The following is a 23704-nucleotide window of genomic DNA, read 5'->3' on the forward strand; positions in this document are numbered from 1 at the left end:
TAGCTCATTCATTTCCAGTTTTACATTACTCATTTTCTTCTCTTAGAAGGGAATAAATGGTGCCTCTGAAGTTGAATGAAGTAGGAGTTGCCTGATACTTGTGTTTATTTTCCTAAGCTCACACGGTTTGACCTCAAATCCCCATCATGGCTGAGGTTTACTGATTGGGAGACGTTTGTTGGGTGTTAAGACACACACTGAGGCCTGGGGGACGCTCAGGGGAAGCTGAGAAGCTGAGGGCTGGGCAGAAACGGAGGTGTGGCGATGCGCCTGGTTTCCGAGCACTGGGGAGGGCGTCTGACGCAATGTCAGGTGTGGGAGATAAAGCAGGAAGGCCTGCTGGGCTCCTGTTCCGGCAGAATTTAATACCTTGCTAAGGCTTTATTTTACAGATTTGGAGAACTTGGTGATGCTTTTAAGCAGTTTTTTTTTTTTTCATATGAGAAGAAAAAATCTGAATAAACAGAGCTTTTCAAGGTAAAGGGCCTAAAGAGAGAAAAGACGCCCGTTCTTGGACCTTCTGTGTTCGTGCCCCATGTTTGTGTGCACTTCAGCGTCAGCCAAAGGTGCAAGATGGGAAAGCAGGGAATTAGAGTTGACTAAGGTCTAATTCAGAAGAAGAAATTAAGCTCAGATCCTGTTTCTTGGCCTGTTTTTTAACAACCCACCTTCTTTGCAATATCAGTTTCAAATAATCATTTCCTGGGTCATAAATTAACGTGACTTCCTGAAAGAGTCTATCTCATAAATGACCAGACCTTCCCACCTCAAAAATAATTCGGGTTGAAAGAGAAGTGACTTCAGCACCCTTATGGGTATGTGCCCAGATCCTGCATTCCTAGCTGGATGGCCCACGTCACAGGCTTCCAGCCACCAGGCCACGCTGAACACCACCCAGATAGACAGGAGGGACTATTTCCCCTGAAGTCAGCCTAGCAGAAAGAGATCAGCTTGGCTCCTCAGACGCATACCCAGTGAGTCTAGGTGTGTGCAGTCCAGTGGCCAAACAGCTAAGACAGTAAGACTGTTCCAAAGACTCCTCATGTGTCAGAGGCCACTTGTCATAGCGGTGGTCGCTCTGTTCCAACCTGAACCAGGTTTCTGCCAGGTCTCTTCCACCCCTCCACCTCTGCCATCCTCTGCTCTATCCCCTCACCTTCCTCCCCCGCCTACCCCAGACTCTAGTCCTTTGGAGGAACATTGTATTTGGCCCCCTTTAGAGCAGGCTGACCACTGGCTACCTCCGATTCAGAAATTCTTGCCGTTAATACCCAGGACATCTTGTATCTGCTTTTCCCCCAAGCCTAAGCAGCAATCTCTGAGCCCTATGCATATCTGGGGTAGGAAGAGGAAACGGGCATCTAATTACGCGTCTAATCCGGGGAGGAGAAGCGCCTGGAAGCAGCGAAAGCCTCCTTCCAGCAAAGACAAGGAAGCCCTTCCCTTCCTTAGCGGGTGTCCTTTTCTGAACCGAGGTGTTGATAAGATTTTTAAAAAATGTATTCTACTTGCTAATTCAAGTGGAATACACAAAATCCACCCCCAGCGCCCAGTTCAACCTTTTTTGTCAAGGCGGTTTTTGCAAATGCTAATGAACCACTCCATTTGGCTTCATAGACAGCACAATCCTCAGGCGTTTTGACACTTGCTAATGATTTAAACTCCCTTTGGCTCCATAAACAGTGGGGGCCAGGAGGGCAATGCTGGCTGATTAGGAACCCGGGCGCAGGCTTGCCCAAAAGGGCCTGGGGCTAGGGTGGGGCTCCACCCACCTTCCCTCCCTGGGCACAGGATGTGTGGGGTAGAAGGAAGGTGAGAAGGCGGTGCCCCTTTTCTGGATCTCTTGGTTGCCCTTTGACTCTCCATCTAGAATTCTCTGCATAAGAGGGCTACACACACACACACACACACACACACACACTCATCTCTGCCCATGACTGTTCTCTTGTTGAATAGTATCTAGGAGGGGCTGGGTGAGAGGTGGGGCACACGTGGGGGAGATGCCTGATTACATTCCACTCCCAAAGATTAATTCCAAATTCTGTGGGGGTGTGTTGACAGAGAGGGAAGGCAGGACTAAACAGGGAGGATAAAAACTTACATCAGCATGATTGCTTTTTAAAAATATGACAATTTGTGAAAGCTTTATTTTCTGTTTATAGTGAAAGACATTTTCTCTTGTCATTTACAGAGCAATTCTGCAAAAGAGCCTCAGTGCAATTCTAAAACGATCGCAGGGAGAACAGGCACAACGCAGACCGCCTGACTTTGGTTCCAGGTGAAGTTTCTTTTGTCATTTGCTCCACTCCCGCGATCTAGTCTCTACCCTCTCTGTGGGGAGGAGGGGGAGGTTGAGTGGAGGGGACGTTAACTGTTAAGAAACCCGAAGAAAGAGCAAAGGAAACTGGTATCACAGGCAGATGCCAGGACCAAGGTTTGCGGTGCAGGAACGATGAAGGGAGACTGCCACCTATGGACCAGGTTCCGGGGAAGCCCGCACGTGGGGTTTGGCCCGACAGGCTCGGTCTTAGCATAGAAAGGAGTCTTCATGGAACAGTCACCGCACCCTCTGCTTGCGACAAAAACACTCTTAACTCATTCATGACAAATGAGCATTTTCCCAACTTAAAGAACAATTGTTTTTTTCATGAGAGTGTGATCTTGTGAGCTAAATTTTGTACACAAAGAAAATAATATAACAGACACTTCTGGACCCACCATCAAAATTAAACAGATGTTCACATCATTTAGCTATTAGTGCCACAGTGGATTCCACTGCCTAACAACACTTAAAATTTTATGGCTGCTTAATAAAAATAAATCAGCATAATGAATCAGAGACAAACATCATCTTGCTGGCCATCCCAGTAGAAAAGCAATAGCACAAATAATAACTGGGCAAATATCAAACCCATGACAGAGGATACCTGGGGGGGGGGGATGGGAAATGAAAGTGGAATCAGGTACAAAGGGGAAAATCAAATGAAATACAATAATAAAACTAGAGAGGGACCGCACAGACGGTAACGGTAATGGATAAGAACATGAAGTCCACTTTGCTCCCAAAGTGAAAAAAAAAAGGAAATTCACAGGATTTGGCTTAGGGGTAGGGAAGGACTATTGTATTATAATCATTCCAGTGATATCAGACAGTTGTCCTTTGACATTTGAGATCTGTGTGTTTGTGAATAGCAAATTCTATTATTCCCATTGTCTTCCATTATAAAATCAGAGCTGCCACAGAATATCTACACAATATTGGATTTTGAGTAATTAAGCAGCCTTGAATCCTGTTGCAGAAGGAGTGGTGTAGGTATTTGTGTGTTTCTTTGTGTCTATAAGTTTGTGCATATGTGTGTACATGTGTTTAACATGTTTGTGCAAGCATATATTTGTGTGTGTATATAAGCATATGTTATGTGCGCACATGTGTGTGTTTAACAGAGGAGCTCAGGAAGGATTATGGTTTTATCACTCCAAGCCAAAGAGGATATAAAGGCCCTCTGCCCAGCACTGCGCCACCTAGAGGAACTCTAACCCTGCCCAGGGAGGCAGCACCCGGAATAGGAACAAGTACAGGCCTGGAGCGATCAGAGAGGTAGAGTTGTGCTGCATTCCTAGCTGGATGGCCCATGTCACAGGCTTCCAGCCACCAGGCACAGAAGTCAGCAGGTAAAACTTGGGGTGCCAGACCTGTACTGTACCTCTGGTGAGTGCCAGAGGAAACACAAGAATGAATCTAATGGAAGCGGGAAGTAGATTTTCTGGTGCAAACCAGGCTGGGTAAGGGAGACTTGCAGAAGACTGGAGCCAGGCAAGACCTGTTCTCTTAGCCCCATTGGTGGAGGGATATTATCACCAGTTCCTTAGTGAAGAACCAGCGATTGATAACAGAACCCATTGACTGTCCTTTAGGGTTCTTTGTACATACAAACATAAATAGTGCTGAATTCTCATTAGTGACTCAGTTCTAAAAAAGAAAAATCCTCTTTTCATCTTTTATGATGTGTAAGTTCAAGGGCCTCTCTAGATGTTGTAGTATTAGGACACCTGGATTCCGAGGCTTCTCTCTCTTCCCTTCATAGATATAAATCATAACCAGGGAGATTTTTGTACCTTTAATGTATGGTAAATAATATGTACTACTATTTCATGCATTTTAAATATTATGTAAATTATATTCTATATAAATATTTTGCATCTTTTAAGCTTATTATGTATTTTTATAATGAGTGATCTAGTTCACTCATTTTAATGGCCATGCAATGTTGCATTATATGAATAATCCACATTTTATTTGCCCATTTTGCTCCTGAAGTCAGATAGCTTATTTCCACTTTTTAGTATTATATAAGGTGCTGAAAAGATTGTTCTTTTGCTTGTATCTCCTTGGGCCTATGCGTCTCTTGGAAACTTCTAGACACATAGTGGTGAAATTGTTGGTCATAGGTTATGCATTAACTTTACCAGGTGTTGCCAAATTGCTCTCTACAGTGGTTATGTCATTTCACACTCCCCCTGGCAGTGGATGTAAATTTCCATTTCTCCATTCTCTCCAACTGTGGCTATTGTCAGAGTTTTTTTTTTTTTTTTTTTTTTTTTTATGTCCACTCTAATAGGCATGAAATATCTATTTGTTTTAATTTGCATCTCCTTGACTAATAATGAGGTTGAGCACATTGTCATGTATCTATTGTCTGCTAATTGCTTCTTCATATCTTTTGCTTTTTTGATGTTTGGTTGTTTCTCTTTTCCTTGCTTATTTGTAGGAACTTATTGTATATTTTGAATAGTAATCCTTGGTTGAAAATGTGGGATACAGCTATTTTCTCCAAGTCTATATTTGTCTCTTTACATTTGTCATTATTAAGATTTTTTAAAACTATATAGTTCAGTTTTTACTTTTCCATGATAACTTTTGCTTTTGTATTGCTTAAGAAACTCTCTTCTTCTTGGGTGTTATGTAAATATTTTCCTATAGTTCCAAATGTTTATAGCTTTACCTTAACATACCTGAAATTTATTTTTGTTCATGCAGTGAGATATGAATCTAATTTTTCCCTTTGAAAATATTATAATATTAACCAATAGTCCTACTGCCATTGATTGAGTACTCATCCTTTCCCCACTGATTTGCAATGTCACCTCTGTCATATTCCAAGTTCCTATTTATATGTGTATCTAGGTTTTTCAGAAAATCTGTTCTACTAACCTATTTATCCAAATGCTGATGCCAGGATATTTTAATTATTATAACTTTATCTTTAGTCTTGATCTCTGTTAGGGGGAATTCTTCTTCTTTAACTGTTTCAAACTGCTTTGGTTGTTCTTAACCCCTTTATTTTTCTGAATGGATTTTCTGATCTGCTTGTCAAAGTCAGGGAAAAAAGTTTCCCCAGAATTTTGAATAGAATTTATTAAATTTATAGTGTAAATTTAGGAAAAATGCTACTGTTAAGCTATTGTCTTTCTATACATGAACAGGGTATATCTCGTTATTTATTCAGATTTCCTTTTATGTCTTTTAATAAAGTTTTAGGGCCTTCTCCATAAAAGTTTCACATCTTTTGTTATATTTATTTCTAGGTACCTTACAGTTTTTTATGGTGTTGTAAATGGTATATCTTTTTATTTCATCCTCATTCTTTAATTATAGTTTAGCTGTTTATAGAATTCTAAGTTAACAGTTATTTTCTCCCAACACTGTGAATGTAATTTCTGATGGAGAACTAGGAATAGAAGAATATTTCTTGACTTGAAAAGGGGCATCTACCAAAACCCTAAAGCAAATATTATCCTTAATGGTGAAATGCTAAAAGCATCCCATTTAAAGTCAGGAACAAGACAAAGAAAAATACTGGAATGTAATTTCATCATAATTATCAGGAACAAACAGTTATAAAATGTAATTTTAAAAAATGCAACATATTTCTGGGTTTATTTAAATTCAGTCTGAGTCTCAGCCTTTTAACTGGTGAACTTATTCCATTTACAATATTATGATTACATGCTGTGATGGATTTATTCTTTAATCTTCCTTTGTGCTCTCTGTTCATCATGTTTTTTCTTTTTTCTCCTTTTTTGCCTTTTATAAAACTGATATTGTCCTTCAAATGATCATACATATTATTCACATTTAATAAGCATACTGTTTGACAATCTTATAGGTTAATCAATATCTCCTGCTTTCCTTTCAAACAAAATAAAGATCTTAGAATGTTTTATTTCTTATCATTCTTTTCTTACATATTATTGCTTCTAGCATTTTAGTTCCATCTTTCTTCGTATAATCTCCATTAATGCTTTTGTTACTATTTTTTCATACAGTCTATTCTTATTTAGATTTGACTATATATTTATCAATTCATTTTACTCTCCATGGCTTTTAAAAAAATATCTTTATTGAGATATAATTCATATATAATTCACCATTTAAACTGTACAATGCAGTGGTTTTTAGTATATTCACAGAGTTGTGTAACCATCAGCACAGTCAACTTCAGAACATTTTCGTGAGCCCAAAAAGAAACATTATACCCGTCAGCAGTCACTCCTCCCATTTCCCCACAGCCCTCTCAGCCCTAGGCAGCCACTAATCTGTTTTCATCTCCATAGATTTGCTTATTTTAGATATTGCAGAAAAATGAAATAATACAGTATATAGACTTCTGTGACTGGCTTCTTTCATGTAGCATGATGTTTTCAAGGTTCATCTATGTAGTAGTATATATCAGTACTTCATTCCTTTTCATGGCTGAATAATATTCTGTTGTATAGATACACATTTTATTTGTCCATGCATCAGTTGATGGACATTTGTTTCCACTTTTTGGCTACTGTGAATAATGCTGCTATGAACATTCATGTGCAAGTTTTTGTGTGAACATATATATTTCATTTTCTTGGGTATATATTAAATTAGGAGTGAAATTAGTGAGTCAAATGGTAACTCTCAATTTAGGCTTTGGGGGAACTCCAAGACTGTTTTCTAAAGAGATTGTATCATTTTACATGCCCACCAGCAATGTATGAGGGTTCTAGTTTCTCCACATCCTTGCCAACACTTATTGCCTGTCTTTGTGATTATGGCCTTTCTATTGTGTGTGAAATGGTATCTCACTGAGGCTTTGGTTTTCATTTCCCTAATGACTAATGATGTTGAGTATCTTCTCATGTGATTATTAGCCATTTCTATATCTTCTTTGGAGATTCAGACTCTTTGCCCATTTTAAAATTGGGTTGTCTTTTGACAGTAATTAGATATAAGTCTCTCTTATCTGATACATGATTACAAATATTTTTTCCCATTCTGTGAGTTGTTTTTCACTTTCTTGATGGTGTTCTTTGAAGCAAAAAAGTTTTTTTACTTAAGTCCAATTTATGTATTTTTTCTTTTGTTGCTTATACTTTTGGTGTCATCTAAGAAGGCTTTGCCTAATCCATGGCCATGAAGATTTCTTCCTATGTTTCTTCCAAGAATTTTATAGTTGTAGATCTTCCACTTAGGTCTATGATCCATTTTTAGTTAACTTTGTGTATGGAGTGAAGAAGAGGTCCAACTTTCCTCTTTTGTATGTGGCTATCCACTTATCCCAGTATCATCCATTGAGAAAGATTCTTCTTTGCCATTTAATGTCTTACACCCTTGTCAAAAATCAATTGACAGTAAATAAAATAAAATATATTTAATAAAAGTTAACTTTATTAAAATAAGTTGTTTTTAAATAATTAAATTAAAATTAAATTTTTGTTTAATAAAAATTAAATTTTATGAAAAATAAAATATAGTTATATTTTAAAAATAAATGTATTATTTTAAGATAAAAGGTTTTTGGACTCTAAGTCTATTGCATTAATCTGTATGTCTGTTCCTAAGTCAGTACCACGCTGTCTGCACTACTATAACTTTGTAATAAATTTTGGAATCTGGAAGTGTGAGTCCCCCAACTTGGTTCTTCTTTTTTAAAATTGTTTTGGCTATTCTGGGCCCCCTGTATTTACATATAAAATTTAGTATCATCTTCTCAATTTCTGCAAAGAAATGCCAGCTGGGTTTTTTTTTTTTTTTCTTTTTAAGAGACCAGATGTCACTCTGTTGCCCAGGCTGGAGTACAATGGCATGAACATAGCTCACTGCAGCCTCTAACTTCTTGGCTCAAGCGATCTTCCTACCTCAGCCTCCCAAGTAACTGGAACTACAGGCATGCACCATCACACTCAGCTCCAGCTGGGGTTTTGATAGGGATTGAATCTGGAGATGAATATGGGAGTATTGCCATTTTAACAGTATTAAATCTTTCAATCCATGAACATGAGATGTCTTTCCATTTATTTACAAATTCTTTAATTTATTTCAACAATGTCTTGAGTACTAGTTTTATACATTTTTTTGTTAAGTTTATTCCTAAGTAGCTTATTCTTTTTCATTCTAGTATAAATGGAATTGTTTTCTTTCTTTTTGAGACAGGGTCTCATTCCATTGCCTGAGCTAGAGTTCAGTGTTGTCATCATAGCTCACTGCAATCCAAAGTCCTGGGCTCAAGTTATCCTCCTGGCTCAGCCTCCTGAGTAGCTGGGACTACAAGTGCGCCACCATGCCCAGCTAATTTTTTTATTTTTTTAGAGACAGGGTCTTGCTGTGTTGCTCAGGCTGGTCTTGACATCCTGGCCTCAAGGGGTCCTCCTGCCTTGGCCTCCCACAGTGCTAGGATTACAGGTGTGAACCACTATGCTTGGCCAGAATTATTTTCTTAATTTCATTTTCAGATTGTTCATGGCTAATTTAATGCCTCTTGACTCTTTTCTCATGGGTTCGCTTTTCCTACTCCCTATAATATACCCTTAAGGAATTGTTTTATGTTAATAAAATAAATTTCTGAATGGAAAATTCTCTTAGGCTCCATCTGAAAATGTCTTTATTTCACACTTATTCTTGAATGATAATTTAATTGGGTATAGAATTCTGGGTCAGCGGTTCTGAAGATATTTTCGTATTGTATTTTGGTCTTATTTTTTGCTAGTGAAATGTCGGCTCTCAGACTAATTGATGTTCCTTTGCAGACAATGTGCCTTTTTTCTGGTTGTTTTTAAATTGCTCTAAGGTTTATTTTTGAGATTCCACAGTTTTACCATATGTGCCTAAATGGAGTTTATTTTATTTATTCTACTCAATATTTCTTGTGCTTCTTAGATCTGAGGATTTGTGTTTTAATCCTAGAACATTCTCAGCTGTTAGCTTTTTGAATATTTCATTCTCTCTAGTTTCTCTTTCTAGAGTTCCTGTAGATATTATACTACTCTCCCAGTGTTTTTATTTTTGTCATTAAAAAAAATCTTATTCTGAACTGTATTTTGAGTACTTTTCAGTTCTATATTCTTTCTTTTTTTTTTGAGACAGAGTCTCGCTCTGTTGCCCAGGCTAGAGTGAGTGCCGTGGCGTCAGCCTAGCTCACAGCAACCTCAAACTCCTGGGCTTAAGCAATCCTCCTGCCTCAGCCTCCCGAGTAGCTGGGACCACAGGCATGTGCCTGCCATGCCCGGCTAATTTTTTTCTATATATATTTTTAGTTGGCCAGACAATTTTCTTTCTATTTTTAGTAGAGATGGGGGTCTCGCTCTTGCTCAGGCTGGTCTCGAACTCCTGACCTCGAGCGATCCACCCACCTCGGCCTCCCAGAGTGCTAGGATTACAGGCGTGAGCCACCGCGCCTGGCCTTCAGTTCTATATTCCAATTCTTTGTTATGCTTTTCTATTTAATACAAAGTAAGGGAATTAATTATCCTCAAAAAGAATATTAATATTAAATCTTAAAAGGAGCACTGGAGTTTCCTCAGTGGGAAGGGGGAAGTTCTCATAAAAAAGACAATATATTTCCCCCAATCTTACTCTTTAAATATAAAGAATGGCCCTAAAGTGGCTATAATTTTTTTAAAATAAACACTTGTTAAATGATTGAATTTATGCTGAGAGAATTTCTCTGAAGTGGTGGTGGGAAAAGACCATATATTTCATGATTATAATTTACTGTCTCACTTTTATCTGTTGAACTCTGACACCAACGAGTCAGTAGGGTGCAAAAAAGCATGCACTTCGGGGTCAACCAGACTTGAGTTCAAATGCCAGCTTTACTATTAGCCAGTTATGGATCTTGGCAACTTATTTTAACCTCACTGAATTTTTCTGAATCTTAATTTTATCATCTATAAAATAAACATATGAGTGTTATCATGATGATGAACCAATGACATGGTATTAATATATATAAAGTATCTTGTGCAAAGCCTGGCCAACAGCAGGTGTTTCATTAAAGATTATTATTATTTCTTGTATAAGAATCTTAATCAGAACTGGTGCCATCATGTGTGTTACCCTTTTTGGTATTTGAGATCTTCTTATCAGTCATGTCCCATCATGACCCATTTGCTGTGATCTGACCTCCCTAGGAAACACAGATTAATAATTAATCCAGATAAGAGATGGAATAATTTGCTTGTGGAAATGCCTGTGGTAAGTGATATTTCACACTTGAAGTCCCCTTGGATAGTTATTGAAGGCCCCAAATAAAACACTGTGGGGTCCTTTCTTGCATTAGATGATGTAATGCAAAGTCTATCTGGGAGCCGCACCCTATAAGAAAGACCTCTAGGACTTTTAAAAAATAAATGCTTAGAGAATTGATTCAATCAAAATGGAACTGTTATAAACACACTTTCCCTGTAATTTTTCAAACTAATATATTTAATTCTGTCTGGCAGCATCCTCTAAATTGAATTCACATTAGATAGATGAGCCCATTGGAAGAATATAATACACTGAAGCAGGAATTACTCTGCCTTTGATGGGGGAAGTCAGTGTTTCAAAAGGTAAGACTGCCTCATGCTCGGGGTGTGACGGCAAATATTGCCTTCACCAGGCTGTCCTCATGAATTCTTTCTTTTGTGATATTTATGACAGGAAATAGGATTTTCCTGTAAACATATTTTAATGACTAACATTTCCATACATGCAGCGCATTCAGGTCTTTTCCTTGGCATGATTGTATAGCCACTAGAATGTAGCTTAAATTCCATCTTTACTAAACATCAATTAGCCTTTTCCCTGCAATGCAATATTACATATGCCATCATTACCCAGAGCACAAAGAATGCTTGAGCCATTGGCAGAATAGTGAACCAATTGTTAATGTCACTAAACTATTTAATAAGGTGGGGGAAACCTTAAATAATTTAGTGATGTTAATACTCATAATAGCTAATTTTTTTTTTTTGAGACAGAGTCTCACTCTGTTGCCTGGGCTACAGTGCAATGGTGTCATCACAGCTCATTGCAACCTTAAATTCCTGGGCTCAAGTGATCCTCCCTCCTTGGCCTCCCAAAGTGCTGGGATTACAGGTGTGAGCCACCCCACCCAGCTGTATATTCATCATATAGTCTGTGTGCCTGATCTTATGCTAAGCACACACCTGTATAAATATGTTTATATTTATACCATATATGTTAAATTTAGTCTTCACAATACCCTTATGATAGAGGTACTGTTATTAGCCCCATTTTCTACATGAGGAAAATGAAGTACAAGGAATTAAGTACCGTGCTCAAGTTTGCACAGCTAGGGAGTGGTGGAGCTGGATCCACACCTGGGTAGGCTGGCCCCAGCAGGAAAGTGGTCTTACCTTCTCCACATGAATGCGAGTCCTGGAAGGTTCCGAGGGCTGCACTCTCTATGCTCAGAGATCCCTGGAGTCAACTGACGTATGGGAGCCATGTGTCTGCCCACCAGTCTAAAGCATAGCCCCTCTAGATAGACTGTCCAAAGGCTAAAATTTGGAAAATTTAGCTCTGTTTTAATTTAGGTTGTATACTCACCTTGCCTTATACTTACCTTAACAGTTTCACTGGCATTTAGGCAATAGTTCTGCCCTTCTTTCCTTCCCTCCTTCCCTCCTTCCTTCCTTCCTTCCTCTTTCTTCACATTTGCTAAGTGGTTTGGGGATAAAAGGAGAAGAAGGAAAAGGGGGAAAAAGAGGAGGAATAAGAGGAGAAAAAATTCTCTTTCCTTATATTCTAGCTCAGGAAACAGGCTTTGTAAATGTGAAACAACTAGAGAAGGACATGACAGTGTTTGGTCACAAACTGATCACCCCTAGACAGCTTCGGCAGAACCATCTTAACGTCTCTAGTCTGTTCCTTGCATGTTTGGCCTCTGGCCTAGCCTCTCTCTGATGGGGTTAATTTACCGTGTCCCTGCTCTGTGGCCTTCCCAGCCCTTACTTTGCACTGGTGCCAAACGGCCTTCTTGATAGAGCAGGGACCAAAGTCCTCTGACCAAATTGACATGGCAACTTTGAGGCGAAATGGAATTCCACCCCCTAAGCTGGCAGAAGGTACAACCAGAACATTAAATTGGCTTTAGCACACAGACTAATTCTTACGTATATTGAGGAGTCTGGAAACATTGGGCCATAAACAAGTGTTTCAAAAAGACCTCCTTACCTTTTGACATGGTGATTATAAAATAAAGAGACTTCTAGTCTCATCCTCTGTCTAGGTGGAGGTGCTCTTTGAAGCTCTCTCCTCCTGATCACCTCCCATCCTTCCTTTGCCAGGTGAGTCATTGCCAGATAGGACATTTACCTTTAAGATCAGAATAATTGATCTTTCCAAAGTGACCACCTCCTGCTACTGGTTTATAGACCAAAAACAGTGTGTGATGTAAACACTTTATAGAGCTTCTAAAGAATCTAGCTCAGATTATTTTTCCTTAAAATTATCTTTTGTAATACATACACAAAGTCAGAGTATAAAAGAGCATAACATTTATTTGTCAAAACTCATCAAATGGTATATCTCAATAAAGTTGATTTAAACTGGGAAAAAAAACTCCTGGTAATGACATTAAAAGTGAGTTCCCCTCACTTCCCTGTCCCTCAGCCACCCTACCCCTCCCCAGAGACCACAGCTGTTATCTTTTTTGTGAAAGGTGGGTTATAGCCTTCTAGAGATATTCCCTGCATACATGTATTTATAATCTTTTTTAGAAAACACAAATGGCAGCATTTTGTACACTCCATTCTTCTTGCTTTCCTCTCTTACTGCTGTATTGTAGAAACTGTTCCTTAGCAGGACCGGCAGTGTTGCCTTGTTCTTTTGATGGGCAACATAGTTTTCCCCTGTATGGCTATAGCATAATATGCAAACAAGTTCTAATAACACGTTAAAATAACTTTTAGGTTGTTTGCAATCTTCTGTTATCACAAACAATGCTTGTACATATCTATAGAATAAGTTCCTCTAAGTGGAATTATTGGGTCAAATGGTATGTAGACTTTGCAAACTGTGAAATTGTTTAAATATACAAAAAAGTATAAAAAATAATGGAACTAATACTCTACCCAACATTATTACATCTCAATACGGAAAATCACATTTCGTTAAGGAAGCACTGAAGTGTAAAGTCACTAACTCATGGGTTATGTATTAATTTATTTGGAATAAGGGGGTTATTTAATTTTGCTCTAAGATCTGGAAGCCTGCATTCAAATGCTGCTAGGATTATAAATGTATTCCATCTAGTAGCCTCACCTATGTCCAAAGCGGACTGTTTTTCCTAACCCATCACCTGTGTTTTCCTAAATATAGTTCTTTGTTATGCTTGACCCTAATCAAGGAGAGTACTCAGGCCTGGCCTGACAAGGCTGTGGGACCTGGCAAAGGTCTGAATTAGCTAAAAGGTGACTGCATGGATGGTGTAGCATCTACCACAAGTGTCCTGTCATACAAGGAAGTGACTTTACAGGGACTAGTTTTATTCCTTATAAAAAGATGGAGTGATTCAAGTTTTCAAAAGAGAGCAGATGACATCAAATAAAGGACTGTGGCTAAATTAAAAAAAAAAAGATGGAGTGAGCTTTCAATTTTATTCTTATTTTAAATTGTGGCTTAATTTCCTTGTAAAGGCAAATGTATGTGTAGATATGTCTGTGTAATTTTCATTACACTTTATCTGAAACCTTGTGCCTTCTGCAAGGATTTTAATTATGTTTTCTGATTTGGAAGCCAGGAGTTCTCTCTGTGCCCCATCCCCTGCACCTGTGTGTTCATTTTCTTTGCAGGTTGCATTTAGGGTTATGGTTTTCCAGTTCTCCTTTGAACAGTGATTGCAGGATTAAACACAGCCTTGTAACTTTCAGCCTATTATTTGTGTAGATGGCTCTCCAGTGCTTTTAGGTTTACTTAATTAAAATTCTAGAATGATATGATTCCAGTGGGTTGCATTAGTCTCACTCTTAGCTTCCTTTTCTCGTCTAGCCTTTTTTCTTTGCAAGAGTTCTTATTGAAGACAACAACAGCTTAGCAGACTGCTGAACTCATAATTCATTCCTTTAAAAAAATGTTAAAATAATTAAAAGCATTTGTTGTCAAGCACAATGGAGTTCAACTCAGCTTGATATTTATACAACATTTTGCTGCCCCAAGAATGTAGCTAATTTATCCTTAAAATGAAAAGAGAAAGGCTGCAGTTTCCAGAGATTTTCTATCCATCTTGATTTCTTTTTTTTTTTCCTTTGAGCTGAAATTATTCCATCAGTTAACCACTAAGTTTGAATGCATAATCTAGTTGTAGTTAAATAGGAGTAAACAAAGGACACATATTATCTTTTCCCCTTATACCTAGGATGGAGTAAGATTAACACAGAACAACTCATCGCCCAGGCATGCAAGTATTGCCACGCTCGGACGGACCTCTCGTGCTCCACCGCGTTCCCTCCCTTGGTGACAGGAAACCCATTGGATTCCAGCACCCGCAGAGCTCTGGCAGCCATTGGCCCCCAAGCTCTACCTCCTGCCTTTCGGTAGGTAGAGGCCAGCTGGGGACGTGGCCAATCCGGCCGTTTGTATCCAGGAGAACATGGCACAGTTAGCTATTTAAATCCAACTAGGATGATGTAAGCACGCGCGGCTGAGAGGGTTAGGAGGAAGGCGAAAGGAAAGGAGAAATCTTGTCAGGCTGCATTATTTCCAGTGAGCTGGGCAGAGGCTAAGCGGAGACTCACACGCCCGCCACCTGTGCACTGAGCCACGCTCCTAGCCCCTCCGTGCTGCTTGCTCCTGGCCCCCGAGTAAGGAGGCATGGGTGCAGAATTCATCCGTGCCGACAGGGAATGGTTTAATTTTAATGTCTTTCTTTTTTTCTTTCTTTCTTTCTTTTTTTTTTTTTTTACAGGAAGAGTAGGTCTCTACTTAGATAAAAACGCACAAATTTGGTCTGGTTTGCAAATTACCGGCGTGTCACAGGAAAGCTGGGCATCTCTCTCTGCAGATAAGAGGATAGTGTTTGCTCCGGCCTCTGGAAGTCTGCGGTCCCAACAATCCTGAGCGAAACTTTGCAAAAAGAGTTCTCAGCTTGGATGCCATTTTGCAGCTCGAGCAAGCGTTGAGGCTCAGGAAATGATGCTAGAGACACTTTGAAAAATGTAAGATGGGCTTGACACAGCATTGGCACAGGATGCGTGACGGGAAGCGGCGTGGAGAGCGGCGATAACGTCCCCGCGGCGGGCGGAGAGCCGCTTTCACACCCCGGCCGGCCCCTGCAGCAGGAGCGGCTCGGTGCACCGAGGCGAAAGCCTCCTCCTGGCGCTGCAGGGTGAGGGCGGAAATCTGGCTGTGCTGCGAGGGGCCTGCCGGACGGGCTCTGATGAAGGAGGGGAGGCCCCCTGGGGGCACCTGTACACAGGCTTGACGTGCACCTGTACACACACACACCACACTTTTAAAAATTGTGTCAGGTTTGGTTGGTTTTGGCCATGCTCACACTGCTTTTCCAAAGCACCACCTGTCAACAAAGCTGGCTTTGGGACAAGGGAAGATGCAGCATTTGTCCTAGGGTTTCTCGGGAAAAGGCCACTCGATGCCACGCACATAGGTGCCCAGTTAGAATTAGAAGGAGAGCACAATGCTGGTGACTGTTAATGACAGGGTAAGCTAATACAGGCAAGATGCCTGTTTCCGAGCAAATCCGCCCCAGTGTGATGGAACCTGTGGCTGATCTGCTTAGGAGGGTGGCATTTCTTCCAGATGGCTGTGGCCTTTGTGTCAGGGAAGGGCTTTTCTTCAAAGCATAAGGCTCTCTGGTTGTGATGCAGATTAGAAATCCATTTTTATTTGCCACTTAAAAAAAAAAAAAAACAAACATTTTAGGCACATGAAAGGGAGCTTTAGAACCCTGGGAGTGTTCTGTGTGTTTGAGGACACATGGCAAGACCCTCTCTTGGATAATTATTAATAGCAAGTGCTCCTGGCACTGTGGCATCATTCCTGGCTTTGGCCCCCAGCATTGCTCCGACAGCTCTGCTCCTGAAGATGAACTGCCATTTATTCAGTCACTTTTGCTGTAGAGAGGGGAGGGGACAACTGAAGATACGGATTTAGAGCAATTATTATATTTGGTTTGTGTTTCTCCTGTGCTAGTCTTCCTTTAAGGATCAAGAGGAAGAGATTTAATACCTATTTGCCATTTTGTTTTCTTAACATTGTTATTGCTGCTATAATACTAATGAGTACAGGAAAGCAGAACTATTTAAAGACCCCCTTCCCTGACAAATTCTGCAAGAATTCTGAAAGCGTCACCAAATTTAAATGGTACAAAAGGACCAATACAGGCAATGAAGTGACAGAGATAGCAAAGAGGATAATTCCACAATATTGCAAAATCAACAAACAGTATCTCAACCCCATCGAGCACTCCCAGGCATAGGAAGATAAAAATCTTTATGTATAGATATGATTCTTGCATCCAGGTGCTCAAAATCTAGTGAAGGAAACAGACTTGTCTACAAAGGACTTGAGACAAGGCCCTTGTGTGACGGAAATGAAGTGTAAACCGAATGCCACAAGAGAGCAGGGGAAGCGTGACTCATTCTGGTAGTTGAGGCCCTTGAGTTGGACCTTGAAAAATGAGGGGGATCTCAAAAAGGAATACCCCATCTGAAACTCTGTGGCATTGGAAAAAATACTCTAAGTCTATATGAATAAATATAGCAAGATGTCCAATATAGATAACATGAAAAAGGAGGTTACTCAGCAATATGTGTAGAATTCCTACTTTTAGAGTTAAAATATGTACAGTATATGCATCATAGTTAAGCTTTTAAGTTCTAACTTAAAAGACTGGGTTAAAAATCCCAGCTCAGTACTTTCAGTGGATTGTGTTATTACTGAAAAAATATTTACTGTCCCTCCCTTGGGGAAGGTTATTCTTTCCTGTTTGTTAATACCAGGCTTGTCATATGACCTGCTTTGGCCAATGAAGTGAGAGCAGAAGTGATAAATATCCCCCTCCCAAGTAGACACTTTAAGAGCCACTGTTTGCTTCTGCCATGTTCTTTTCCCCGTGTTATGGCGATCAGCTAAGGCCCAGAGAGAGGGTGCTCCTCCAGCTTCAGCCTGGGCCCCTGGAACAAAGACAACATGGAACAGAGCCACAGCTGACTCATGGTTGTCATGGTTCATTAGCATAAGCAAGAAATAGACCTTTGTTATCGTCGGCCACTGAGATTGTGAAGATGCTTGTTACCATAACGTAACTCAGCCTAAGTGGACCAATGGACAACATGCAACCTGTGAGATTTTAATTGACCTCATTAAACCTCAGTTTCCTTGTCTATAAAATGGGGGTAATAATAGTTCCTACCTCAGAGGATCATTGCGAGGTTAAAGTGAGTTAATGCTAAAGCACATAGCATAAAGTTTTGTAGTCCATGCTAAGAATTCAATGTTAGCTCTCTTTAAAAATGCATAGGAAAATATCTGGAGAAATACATACCAACCTATTAACAGTAGTTCTCTCTTGAATGTGAGATTACAGGTGACTTTCATTTCATATTTTATTCAATCAAATTGTTTATGAGAAGCATACACTATTTTAATAATCATAAAAAGTAGATAGTTCCACTTGGGAAAATGAAAAAAAAAAAGCCCCCTGTACATCTCTCTATCACAAAGCCTATTGCACCAAACTTAGCTCCTTGAGGAAGGAGCTGTGTGCACTGCCCTGTGCTGCCAGTGTCTGGGCTCCTGGGAGGCACAGGACAGGCACTCAGTGCATGTTTACACAAGTGCAATTGGTCAGTTTCTCCTCTGGACGACTGGGTGGCTGGTAGGTAATGACCTGCTGTATCTGAGATGAGAAGTACAGAAACAATTCTACACGGGATATGAACTCAGAACGTGGGCATTCTGAGATTCTCATAGATACATTGATCAGGCAGCTAGAAACATGAATTTGGATAGCAAAGATATAAATGTATGGCTCATCCAAATAGAGATGATGACAGGTTGAGCATCCCGACATCTCAAATGCTAAAACTTTTTGAACATCAATGTGATGCTTAAAGGAAATGCTTATTAGAGCATTTTGGATATTGGATTTTTGGATTTGGAATGCTCAACTAGTAAGTATAATGCAAATATTCCCAAATCTGAAGTACTTCTGATCCTAAGCATTTTGGATAAGGGATTTCAAGTCTGTGGGTATGAAATGGGAGCACGAGCTCTCTGGGTCACTCTAGTCCCCACCCCAACTGTCCTCTCAAGACCGAGTTTTTTTCACAGCAATATTCATTCCACAGTTTTTACTGAGCCTCTACCATGTGCCAGGCACTAATGGTATAGACGTGAACTATAAAATCAAATCTACCCTCAAGCAGTTTACGTTTTATAGTGAAGGCAGACAATAGCCAATAACTGAATAAGTGAGACATAGTAGAGTGGATCCTGTAGGGACAGAGAGAAAGATACAACAGGAAAAGGGAAAGGGAATGCTGGGTGGGGTGGGGGAAAGTTGCAATTTTCAACAGGGTAAGGCAAGCTAGGCCTGCTGAAGACATGACATTTGAGCATAAGACCTTAGAAAGGTGCAAGATATCTGTGAATCCTGGAAGAATGATCCAGACAGAGGGAGAAGAAAGAGCAGAGACCTTGAGGTGGAAATATGCTTGTGTTTGGAGGAACAGCAAGGAGGTGGGCACGGCTGGAGCAGAATGAGTAAAGGGGTCAGTGGCAGGAGAAATGATGAAGGGTGGTGGGTGGGGCAGGGGACAGATCCCGGGAGGCCTCACAGTAGGCTGTTGAAGGAACTTTGACTTTTATTCTAAGGAGTATGGACAGGAAGCTCCTGCAGTTTGATTAGAGGAGTAACATAATCTGACTTAGGTATTAAGCTGACCAGTCTGGTGACTATATTGAGCATGGACCGATGCAGTGCAAGGGTAGACGCTGGGAGGACAGCAAGGAAGTTCTTGCAGAAATGGGCCATGGGGGCTTGGCTGGAGTGGTGGCAGTGGAGGTGATGAGAAGAGGTCAGATCCCGGATGCATTTCACAAGTGTAGTCAATGTAATGTGCTCATGGGTTTGGTGTGGCACATGAGAGAAAGAGAGAAATCAAGGATAACTCTGTGATTTCTGGCATTAGCAATTGGGGGGATGAAATTGCTGAGAGGGGAAGACCTCAAGAGGCGCAGTGTTGGGTGAGCAGTTAGTTCAGTTTTAGACACGGTGACATTGAGATGCCCTTAGACATCTAAGTGGAGATGTGGAGTAGGTGGTTGGAAGCAGGAGCCTGCAGCTTGGGAAAGTAATCCATGCTGGACCCGTACCATCTGAGGCTCTTGGCATATAGGCAATGTTTAAGCTGTGAGAATGAATGAGATCACTTAGGGAGTAAGTGCAGGGAGAAAAGGAGTCTGAGAACTGAGTTCTGGGGCTCCCCCAACATTTAAAACAGGGTAGAAAAGCAACCAGCAAAGGAGAGTGAGTGACTTGTCAGCCGGGGAGGAGGAGAGCCAGGAGTGTCCCAGAGACAAGTGAAGGATGGGGACGAGCAGCATCTGTTGGAGTGAGCCAGGTGGAGGTCACTGGTGACCGGACAAGAGCAAGGTCTTGGGTGGTAGGGAGCAGGTGGACAAGCCTGACTGAAGGAGGTTCCAAAGAGAATTCAGAGACAGTAACTTTAAACAACTCTTGGGAAGAATTTTGCTGCAAAGCAGAGTAGGAAAATGGAGTGGTAGGTAGAGAGAGAGAGAGAGATGAGTGCAATAAAGCATTTCCTTCCTTCCTTCCTCCCTTCCTCCTTTCTTTCTTTCTTTCTTTCTTTCTTTCTTTCTTTCTTTCTTTCTTTTCAGATGGGAGAAATCACAGTGGTCTGTATATAGCTGGAAAGAACCCGTTAGAGGGGGACAAACTGCTGATGGAAGAGAAATAAAGAGGACGTTCTGGTGTGACGGCCTTGACCAGGTGAGAGGAAGTAGGATCTACTGCACAGATGGAAAGACTGGCCTTAGGCAAGGTCCCAGATCACAGTTCAGAGAAACTGCAGCAGGAGGCGGGGACACAGGTGCAGGTGAGCTGGCAGACGCAGTGGTGGGAGTGTGTGGGTGCTAGGTCTGCGTGTTCTCTACTGATTGCTTCTTTTTTCTCTGGGAAATGGGAAGCAAGGTCATCAGCTGAAAAACAGGATGAGGGAGGCGGTGTTGGAGGTTTAACAAGGGAGGAAAAGGTGTGAACTAGTGACCCAGGAGAGGGAGAAGGTGGCAGGGCTAGGGAGTGTCAGGCCAACCATCAAGGACCCCCAGGTTCAGTGGCTACGAAATCAAGTGACATGGTCATCGGGGCTGTGTTAATCTCCACTGTGGACGTGGAATGACAGCATTGGCGAAGAGGTGAATTTAAATAACCGGGAAGCTGGAGAAATAATGTGAAAGAGAGGAATGGGATCCAGAGCAGCGGGATGGGCTAGGGAATTGGAAAGGAACGGGGGAAGCATTGATCATTTTGAGGAAGGAGGGGGAGAGGAGTGCATTAGTTGTCTACTGCTGTGTAACAAAATCACCGCACACTGGGCGACTTAAAACTCACATTTATCATCTCACAGTTTCTGTGGGTCAGGAATCTAAGCACAGCTTAGCTCAGTCCTGTTTTAGGATCTCTCACGAGGCTGCAATCCAGTTGTTGGCCAGGGCTGGGGTCTCACTGGAGACCCCAAGTTTCCATGGTTGTTGGCAGGACTCAGTTCCTTATGACTGTCAGACTAAAGGCCACACTTCCCTGCTGCTGTTAGCTGGAGAGCGCTCTCAGCTCCTTGCCATGCGGGCCTCTCTATACGTGGGTTATGTCGTCAAAGCCAGCAAAGGAGAGAAGCAATAGAGTCTGCTAGCAAGAAGGAAGTTCCAATCTTACGTAACACCATCACAGGAGTGACATCACCTTGCCATATTGTATTGTAGGAGCCGGTCATGGTCCCCCCACACTCCAAGAGGAGGAGCTTCCAACAGGGTGCCAGCACAGGAGCAGGGATGACTGGGAGCCATCCAACAGCCTGTCAGCCACAAGCAGCAATGGGTGAAATGACAGATTTTGAATAGAGAGAAGGGAAACTGAGGAAGATGAAACACGTCTCCTTGAGAAAGAAGATGGCGTCACCCCCTGAGAAGGTGTCATGATGCAGGGTGTGGGGAGAAACGTTTGTGATGAGGAGAGGCAGTCCATAGGGAATGTTGGAGGTTTCTGAACAGCACTGTTTTGGTCTCCAGCTCCTGGTCTCAAATGATCCTCCCACCTCAGCCTCCCAAACTGCTAGGATTACAGGCGTGAGCCACCCCACCCGGCCCCAATACTCTATTTTTTGAAACCTATACCAGTGCAATTATGTGCTAAAAAATAGGAATTACGTCAGTGTGAGTGCACGCATGTGTGTACCCTGTGAACTCACACCTCTGTGCATACACATTTGTGACGTTTGGCTTACTCTTCTCCAGGGCTGCTGAGATGGAAGGTGCTATGTTTCAAACCACGGTGGCAACAATGGAGTAACGAAGCCATGATTTCACATGTCAATGTACAGACAGCCCAAATAATACATTTTTGAGGCACAAACTCTGCTAAGTAATGCATACACACAGTAAAAATTCTAACACGACCCTCTGGCCTTCAGTCTTTCAGTTTTTCTCTCCAGAGGCAACCAGCATTGCCAGTTCCTTGCAAATGTTTCCAGAAATACCATTTGCATATACAAACATATATTTTCTATTTTCCTACACAGATGGTAGCATACGATGTATACTGTTTTATACTTAAGCATAGGGTTTTGAAAAATTTGCAAGCGTTTCTTAGCAGTAAGCTCTCCGAATGTGCACGTTAGAAATCAAGGCCTTCCTTTTCTCCTTAGTCTCCAAAAATTAACTTGGCGGGCAGAGAATGTGCTCTGCTTGCAGGACAGGTCCCTTCAAGCCACACGTTCCCAGGTCACTGCTAGATGGTTTATTCTTGCTCACTCTAGTTGAACTTACTTATTTAAAAATCTACAAGAAAACTCTTTATATTTTTGGTAGCTAAAGCAAAATCCTGTGGAACACAACAAAACCAAACAGAGGGAAATTTGGGGCTCAGCTTAAAATACAGCTGGGCAAGCCCACACTTAGTTGCTAGAATAACAACCAGCTGGGACGGCTAAATTTAGCTTGGAGCCTTAAATACGGTCAGCTCTAATGCCACCACCCCCACACGGAGAACTGCCCCATCTCCAAAGTTGGTAGACAAGAGGGAACGGCAATGTTGGCTGAAAACGCTGACTTTGCGAAAACCTGGTGTGATTTAATAGACTGTGAAAGGTTTGATTTACAGCCGATCAATAGGCAAACAGTATGATTTGTTGCTAGGGGAATGCGGAGCACAGGGACTAGCATGATGCCAAACAGTGGAAGAGGTTAATTAAAATTGTAATGTTAATTTTTGATTTTGATTTTAAAAAAAAAAAGAACAGGACAAACTGGAACTGGAAGTGGTCCCACTCTCAGGGCTGGCCTGAAAGGTGAGCAGAACTGCTGTCCCAGGTGGAGCCTTCCTGGGAGCCCTCTGCTCATGCACCGTCCCCGCCCCCAGGACAGGGATGCAGGGAAAGGTGGCCCCCACACATGGGCTCTAGTCTTGATTTTACAACTTGCTTAGCCTCAGTTTCCAGGTTTGTTCCAGTGAGGAGGGTAGGCTAGAGGTGCTCTGAGCCTCCAACCACCCAGAACTGCAGTTTTGGGGACTCTGTGCCTCCTACAGCTGCCTGCAACCCAGAGCTACTGCTCTATACCCCCCCAACCCCAGCTCTTTCCAAGGCCAAGTGCTGGCCTTAGTGCGTCAGGGTGAGACCGCATGTTGAAAATATACCTCGGTAAGGGAGGAACACACGAACCTGAGACAGTTGGGCATGTCCCCTGACCCAGATGATGACATCAAAGAAGGCCTGACAGCTCACACAGTATCACAGGTGTCAGCGGGGCCCTTCTAGGAGGGGTATGGGATGTAGTTTATGGAAAAATGTAGAGGACCAGGATGCCAAGGTCAGCCCAGGTGGGACCCAGGCAGTAGCAGGATGTCTGATTTACTACACTCACAGGTGCAAAGACAATGTCTATCATGGTTCTCATGCGCTCCCCCCACACCAGGTAGTGATAAAGAGAAACTAGATTGAGTCCAGCTGGTTTCAGACTTAGACGCCAAGGTTTAAATACCGTGTCTTTAGGGTTGCTTCAGTCTCCGTGGTTGAATTGCTGTCTCCTAGATTCCTGCCCTCCTTCCTCTGCTCCTCTCTTAGAAGGTATTTGTGTGGGGGTTTGCAGAATGTCATGGGATGGGGGGATGGGCAGGGCCTCTTGGCCTCA

At 41.6% G+C, this 23704-nt stretch overlaps 1 long non-coding RNA gene across 4 annotated transcripts in view; it reads left to right on the plus strand.

Moving 5' to 3' along the window:
* LOC138395198 (uncharacterized) overlaps positions 1-22745 on the plus strand; it is a 37748-nt gene extending 15003 nt beyond the window's left edge. The window contains exons 2-6 of one of the 4 annotated variants that reach the window (XR_011235513.1): positions 2192-2278; positions 14676-14853; positions 15225-15644; positions 20180-20397; positions 21281-22745. This is a non-coding gene — a long non-coding RNA (uncharacterized lncRNA). Of the gene's footprint in view, positions 1-2191; positions 2279-10822; positions 10864-14675; positions 14854-15000; positions 15121-15224; positions 15645-20179; positions 20398-21280 lie in introns of those variants that run through there. The other 3 variants (XR_011235515.1, XR_011235514.1, XR_011235516.1) reach the window with 3 other exon arrangements.
* The last annotated feature ends 959 nt before the right edge of the window (positions 22746-23704 follow it).

This window comes from Eulemur rufifrons, chromosome 15, assembly GCF_041146395.1.
Source record: "Eulemur rufifrons isolate Redbay chromosome 15, OSU_ERuf_1, whole genome shotgun sequence".
In the NCBI taxonomy this organism is placed as follows: domain Eukaryota; kingdom Metazoa; phylum Chordata; class Mammalia; order Primates; family Lemuridae; genus Eulemur; species Eulemur rufifrons.